Source organism: Sminthopsis crassicaudata, chromosome 2 (assembly GCF_048593235.1).
Source record: "Sminthopsis crassicaudata isolate SCR6 chromosome 2, ASM4859323v1, whole genome shotgun sequence".
Taxonomy (NCBI): domain Eukaryota; kingdom Metazoa; phylum Chordata; class Mammalia; order Dasyuromorphia; family Dasyuridae; genus Sminthopsis; species Sminthopsis crassicaudata.
This window is the reverse complement of record NC_133618.1, coordinates 483,401,272-483,409,364: the sequence shown is the minus strand read 5'-3', so window position 1 is coordinate 483,409,364 and position 8,093 is coordinate 483,401,272. Positions and strand designations below refer to the sequence as shown.

Here is an 8,093-nt window from a genome sequence, read left to right as displayed (position 1 = left end):
GAAAAGAGACAGAGACAGAAAGACAGAGAGAGAAAGGGGGAGGAAAGGAAGGAGGGAGGAAGGGAGGGACAGAGACAGAGAGGTGTATGTAAGCATACCCTACTCCTGAAGTTGGAACTAAAAGATGAGTCTCACATGTAGTGCTCTCTTTCCTTGCTGCCATTCGGCCTTGTTCCTCTGACTCAAAATTACTACAGAAAAAAAAAAATACCACCTGAGTATGGAGTTCATAGACTCTAACCAAACGATCAACCAACAAGTGCTGGAGTCACTTTTTAACACCTAGTTAATGCAGCTGGAGACAGACTAGCTCCATCTTCACTAGAAGGCAGGGTTCCTCGCAGGACTTGGAAAAGACTTGGTTTTTGTGGGAGACAGAGGAGAGGTGAATAAAAATAGAGAACTTTGTTTCCTAAGGTGAAAAAACAAACAGCTGTCCCCAGCCATAACTAAACATTTTGCCCCACAAAATGCACCCAGGGCAAGTCACACAAAGTAGAGCTTCAGGTGGTAGGTAGGAAGAAGCATCTGGTAGCTTCTGAAGTTAACTAATGATTTCTGCTAACTAGATGCTATTTTTAGCTATTGAAGGGCTACAATTGATATTTCTGGGGTTCAGGTTCAATCTTGCCAACTCTTCCTGACTCCATATTGGGGTTTTCTTAGCAAAAATACGAGAATTGTTTCCCATTTCCTCTTCCAGCTCATTTTACAGATGAGGAAACTAAAGTAAACAGAGTTAGGGGAATTGCCCAAGATCACCCAGCTAGTGTCTGAGGACAGATTCGAACTTAGAAGGATCTTCCTGACCTCAGGCCAGGCATTCTACCCACTGTGCCCCATAGCTGTCCTGCAATTGACCTAAGAACCTCCAAATCTGGTGTCCTAAGGCAAAGCTCTAATTGGACTATTCTAGCTCCAGTTCCGTAAATCCCCTCAAAATTCATTTAGAGTATATAATTATGCAAATAACAAAAGACCTTTCCATTTCTCCCTGATCTCAAGTCATTCACTGCTGTTTTCATTCACGTCCCCATGCTGATTTCACATTTGGTCACCCTGACTTCTCAATCACATTGGAAGTTTCCCAAAAGTAACAATTATCTCTTTTGTTTTTCCTTCCTATCTGTCCCCATACAGATTTGGATGCACCTTGGGCCTACATTCAATGGTGATCACCAACTGTGACCATAACATGTGTATAATAGTGATGATGAAACTCATTGGAGACATTTATTTGGAGAGAGTTACACATATTTTAACCATTGGTTCACACTGCTTCTGTACCTGGGCCAGCTGGCCAATAATACAGACCCGGAGTTATGTAGAGTCAAAGTCTGGTTATTAAATACAGGATCAGTCATGGTGAAGTCAGATAACAGTGCAGGAGAGCAGATATTTTTCTTAGCCCAAAAGTCTAAAGTGAAGCCTGAAAAAATCTCTGGAGCCAAAGGCTTAACAGAATAGGGTCTATAATCATCTCAGGAAGACACAGCAGACTACAGTGGAATTGGCCCTGGATTTAGAATTAGAGGAAAAGTTCTAAATTCTGGCTCTTCTGCTTCTACTAGTGTGACCTTGGGTAAGGAACTTTCTGAGTCTTTGCTTTTCAAAAAGGGGGGTTGGACCAGGTGACCTCTAAGGTAAGTTTGTTACAATTCTAAAATCCCATGATTCTCATTCTGAATCAACAGAAGTTCTTCCCACACTGAAGATTTGGGCCCTTTGCCTTTTATGCAAGAGTATCTGAGGCCTTTCTGCCCCAGCCCTGCCTAGTCTGCCCCTCTAGATTTAAAGAACCCTCATTCTTTCTAAGCAGATTCCCTGTCAATTTTCTCTGGATGGAGTAACTCCAAGCTAACTAATGGGAGGTCAGATCCAGAAATGCTGGGGGTTTTTAACTGTCACCCTCTGAGGGGTGGGGGTCAGGGAAAAAGAGAGGGTCTGACAATTATTTCCCTAGTAAGACACCAATATGCTCTTTCTTGTCTCAAGCAAAGGGCCTGGCTTTAAGCTGAAATGTTTTCTCCTATAAAGTACTTGGGCTGTCAGAGCTCAGAGCTTAATTAGGTGATGACAGAGAGAAAATGCCTTCTCTCTTTTTTAAAGCCAAGGTTTAATATAGGATGTTTAATTGTATTCAGCTATTTCAAAGAAATTGGTCTTCCAAGGGAATCTTCCAGGCTTCCTTGGAAAAAAACGTATTCAGCCTTTCCCTGGCTCTAATATAGAGCATTCAATTGGAGTTCCTCACTGAATCAGCATCACCCTAGAAATGTCTGATAAAAGAAATGATCCACTTTACATTTTACTTGTAGCAAGGAGGGGCATGCAGAAATGCTTCCTGGATAAAAGAGGTCAGTCATGTGGATTAACAATACTGACAAAACATGATTCAATTCTAAGAAAGGCGGAATGGCATGGTATGGTATGGTTTAGTATACTTTGGTATGGTATGGTATGGTTTAGTATACTTTGGTATGGTATAGTATGGTATGGTTTAGTATACTTTGGTATAGTAGGGTATGGCATGGTATGGTATGGTATGGTATGGTTTAGTATACTTTGGTATGGTATGGTATGGTATGGTATGGTATGGTATGGTATGGTATGGTATGGTATGGTATGGTATGGTTTAGTATACTTTGGTATGGTATGGTATGGTATGGTATGGTATGGTATGGTATGGTATGGTATGGTTTAGTATACTTTGGTATGGTATGGTATGGTATGGTATGGTATGGTATGGTATGGTATGGTATGGTATGGTATGGTTTGGTTTGGTATGCTTTGGTATGGTATGGTATGGTATGGTATGGTATGGTATGGTATGGTATGGTATGGTATGGTATGGTATGGTTTGGTTTGGTATGGTATGGTATGGTATGGTATGGTTTGGTTTGGTATGCTTTGGTATGGTATGGTATGGTATGGTATGGTATGGTATGGTATGGTATGGTATGGTATGGTATGGTATGGTATGCTTTGGTATGGTATGGTTTAGTATACTTTGGTATGATATGGTATGGTATGGTATGGTATGGTATGGTATGGTATGGTATGGTATGGTTTGGTATGCTTTGGTATGGTATGGTATGGTATGGTATGGTATGGTATGGTATGGTATGGTATGGTTTGGTTTGGTATGCTTTGGTATGGTATGGTATGGTATGGTATGGTATGGTATGGTATGGTATGGTATGGTATGGTTTGGTATGCTTTGGTATGGTATGGTATGGTATGGTATGGTATGGTATGGTATGGTATGGTATACTTTGGTATGGTATGGTATGGTTTAGTATACTTTGGTATGGTATGGTATGGTATGGTATGGTATGGTATGGTATGGTATGGTATGGTATGGTATGGTATGGTATGGTATGGTTTGGTATGCTTTGGTATGGTATGGTATGGTATGGTATGGTATGGTATGGTATGGTATGGTATGGTATGGTATGGTATGGTTTGGTATGCTTTGGTATGGTATGGTATGGTATGGTATGGTATGGTATGGTATGGTATACTTTGGTATGGTATGGTATGGTTTAGTATACTTTGGTATGGTATGGTTTGGTATGCTTTGGTATGGTATGGTATGGTATGGTATGGTATGGTATGGTATGGTATGGTATGGTATGGTATGGTATGGTTTGGTATGCTTTGGTATGGTATGGTATGGTATGGTATGGTATGGTATGGTATGGTATGGTATGGTATGGTATACTTTGGTATGGTATGGTATGGTTTAGTATGCTTTGGTATGGTATGGTTTAGTATACTTTGGTATGGTATGGTTTAGTATGCTTTGGTATGGTATGGTTTAGTATACTTTGGTATGGTATAGTATGGTATGGTTTAGTATACTTTGGTATGGTATGGTATGGTTTAGTATACTTTGGTATGGTATGGTATGGTTTAGTATACTTTGGTATGGTATGGTATGGTTTAGTATACTTTGGTATGGTATAGTATGATATGGTTTAGTATACTTTGGTATGGTATGGTATGGTTTAGTATACTTTGGTATGGTATAGTATGATATGGTTTAGTATACTTTGGTATGGTATAGTATGATATGGTTTAGTATACTTTGGTATGGTATAGTATGGTATGGTTTAGTATACTTTGGTATGGTATGGTATGGTTTAGTATACTTTGGTATGGTATAGTATGGTATGGTTTAGTATACTTTGGTATGGTATGGGTTAGTATACTTTGGTATGGTATGGTTTAGTATGCTTTGGTATGGTATGGTATGGTTTAGTATACTTTGGTATGGTATGGTATGGTTTAGTATACTTTTGTATGATATGGTTTAGTATGCTTTGGTATGGTATGGTATGGTTTAGTATACTTTGGTATGGTATGGTATGGTTTAGTATACTTTGGTATGGTATGGTATGGTTTAGTATACTTTGGTATGGTATGGTATGGTTTAGTATACTTTTGTATGATATGGTTTAGTATGCTTTGGTATGGTATGGTATGGTTTAGTATACTTTGGTATGGTATGGTATGGTTTAGTATACTTTGGTATGGTATGGGTTAGTATACTTTGGTATGGTATGGTTTAGTATACTTTGGTATGGTATAGTATGGTATGGTTTAGTATACTTTGGTATGGTATGGGTTAGTATACTTTGGTATGGTATGGTTTAGTATACTTTGGTATGGTATGGTATGGTTTAGTATACTTTGGTATGGTATGGTATGGTTTAGTATACTTTGGTATGGTATGGTATGGTTTAGTATACTTTGGTATGGTATAGTATGGTTTAGTATACTTTGGTATGGTATGGTATGGTTTAGTATTCTTTGGTATGGTATGGTTTAGTATACTTTGGTATGGTATGGTTTAGTATACTTTGGTATGGTATGGTATGGTTTAGTATACTTTGGTATGGTATGGTATGGTTTAGTATACTTTTGTATGATATGGTTTAGTATGCTTTGGTATGGTATGGTATGGTTTAGTATACTTTGGTATGGTATGGTATGGTTTAGTATACTTTGGTATGGTATGGTATGGTTTAGTATACTTTGGTATGGTATGGTATGGTTTAGTATACTTTTGTATGATATGGTTTAGTATGCTTTGGTATGGTATGGTATGGTTTAGTATACTTTGGTATGGTATGGTATGGTTTAGTATACTTTGGTATGGTATGGTATGGTTTAGTATACTTTGGTATGGTATGGTATGGTTTAGTATACTTTTGTATGATATGGTTTAGTATGCTTTGGTATGGTATGGTTTAGTATACTTTGGTATGGTATGGCATGGTATGGTTTAGTATGCTTTGGTATGGTATGGTATGGTTTAGTATACTTTGGTATGGTATGGTTTACTATGCTTTGGTATGGTATGGTATGGTTTAGTATACTTTGGTATGGTATGGCATGGTATGGTTTAGTATGCTTTGGTATGGTATGGTATGGTTTAGTATACTTTGGTATGGTATGATTTAGTATGCTTTGGTATGGTATGGTATGGTTTAGTATACTTTGGTATGGTATGATTTAGTATGCTTTGGTATGGTATGGTATGGTTTAGTATACTTTGGTATGGCATGGTATGGTGTGGTGTAGTTTGGTATAGTATGATTTAGTATAGCTTGGTATATGTTATGGTTTAGTATACTTTGGTATGGTATGATATGGTATGGCTTGGTTTGGTTTGGTATGGCTTGATATGGAATGGTGGAAAGTGTACCAGATATCAAGTATAAAGACTTGGATTTAAAACCTTACTTGCCATATATCTGTAGGCAGCATAGAATCAGATTTAGAATTAGAGTTACCATGATGGGAGCAGACCCGGCCCTATGTGATTCCTGCAGAGTTCCTGGCTCAGTGAGTTCTCACTCCACCACTCACAACACCTGGGCAAGGCCCTGAAACTCTCTGGGCCCCAGATGCCTTGTCCATAAAACAGGGGCATTGGAATAGATGCCCTCTAAAGCACCTTCCAGCTCTAAATCCTATTGTTTTATGAATTTCCCTACACAATGCCTGAGGTGAACCAGGCTGTGACCTCACCAACTCATTTTCTCTCTCTCAGCCTCATTTTCCTTATTCACGAAATGATGGGGAAGATGAAAGGTGACCAGATGACCCCCAAGATCCCTTTCAGCTCTAAGATTATGATTCCTGAATATGCAAATATAGAATTGATATCTGATATAAGAATGAACATTCTCCCCAAAATTATATTCTATCCCAATCATGCCATCTAATGAGATCAGAGTTTATGTGAGCTCTAAGACAGAAGAGGAGGACATCCCTGAGTTAATTAAGAAAAAGAGGACATTTATCTTAAGTACTTTCAGAGGGTGCGAGGTGGCACAGTAGAGAGAGGACTGAATGTGGAGTCGGAGAAAACAGAGTTCAAATCTAGCCTCAGATTGGATTTGCTATCTGTAACAAATCACTTCACTTCTGTCTGCTTCAGTTTCCTCAAATGTACAGTAGAAACAATAGTAATCCTGAACTCCCAGTTCATTGTGAGAACTAAATGAAATGATATTTGTAAAGCTCTTAGCAATGTCCTCAGGGCACACAGTAAGCACAATATAAATGCTTGTTTCCTTTCCTCCAACCTGAACACAGACATGAACCTATCCCTGCTGGTCAACTAGTCTCTCCTTCATGGTCAGAATCCTTCATGCTATCTCCCCAGCCACTCAAGATCATCCTTCACCAAAGAAGATGCATAGCAGAAGAAGTCTTGGACTTGAAGTGAGAAGATCCTGCTTTGCATCTAGACTCTGTATTTGGCTATTGATGTCACTTCTCCTGAAGGTGAGAAATAGTTATACTACCTGCCTTACAGAGTTGCTATAAACACAGTGTTTCACAAACTGTAAACCACAATACACATGAAAATTGCTACTGTTAATATTGATTCTACTGTGTCTTTCCACCACTAAAATTTCCTTGTCCCTTATTTCATCCCCTAATAAACCAAACTGATCATATATACTAAAGGAACAGCTGGATAGAACAGTGGAACTAGAGTCAGCAAGACTTGAGTTCAAAATAGGTCTACAACCCTTAGTTAGCTGAGTATGCCCTGGACCCCTGGACAAGTCACTTAAACTCTGCCTGCCTCCATTTCCTCATAAACAAAATTAGGGTAATAAATACCATCCAAGCCTCCCTCCTATGGTTTTGTGAACCTTAAAGTTTTGTAAAAAAAAATGCTATCATTATTACCATTAATGAGAGAGAACAAAAGTCTAAGATAAATATACACACACACACACACACACATATAGGTATCTAAATTATCTAACATATAGATAAATATAAAGATAGAGATGGAGATATGAATGATGACAATAATAGGATGTCAGAGTGAAAAAGATTCTAGTGATCATCATCTAGTGACCATTATCTAAGGATGCCATTATCCACCATTCAGTTCCCTCATTGTAGATGGGTAAGTCCCACAAATAATAGAAGAGTCAGAACTTAAATCATTTCTTCTGCAATGTGCCGTCTACTTGTCCTAATGGTGGGAATTTTAAGACATATGCATATGTATGCATATATGTGCATGTATATTTGTATCATATATATGAAGAAACTGAAGACTAATATCATGTTCCTTTAAATCAGAGACTGTTCATTCTTGTCTTTGTATCCCCAGCATTTAACAAAGTGCCAGGTACAATGCTGACTGGTTGGTTCAATTGATGATGAATTGATCAATATCACACAGAAGATATGCCACAGAGATAAGACTTGAATCCAGATTCTCTGCCTTCAGATTTGAACTTTTTCCAATATACCATGTGGCCTTCATTTTCAAGCTTATAAGTACATTTGGAATTTAGAGGTGTTCATTACTTTCTATATCAGAAACCAAAATAAAAATTACTAAATTGAGACACAATTATCTATGAAGAGCTTATTGTAAATATGGCAATAAAAATTGAAAAACTGTTTGTACCTTTGGCCCAAAGACCTCTACTAAGATTATAACCCAAGGATAGAATTTTTAAATAATATTTTATTTTTTTGCTAATCCCATGTAAAAACAATTTTTAATATTAATATTTTTTAAATTTTGAGTTCCAAATTCTCTCTCT

General features: G+C 37.8%; 1 long non-coding RNA gene across 1 annotated transcript in view; it reads left to right on the top strand.

Annotated features, from left to right (window-relative positions):
* Window positions 1–1,279: 1,279 nt before the first annotated feature.
* Window positions 1,280–8,093, top strand: part of LOC141553634 (uncharacterized) — a 16,204-nt gene continuing 9,390 nt past the window's right edge. Inside the window, exons 1-2 of the long non-coding RNA XR_012485559.1 lie at window positions 1,280–1,582; window positions 6,610–6,801. This is a non-coding gene — a long non-coding RNA (uncharacterized LOC141553634). The remainder of the gene's footprint in view (window positions 1,583–6,609; window positions 6,802–8,093) is intronic.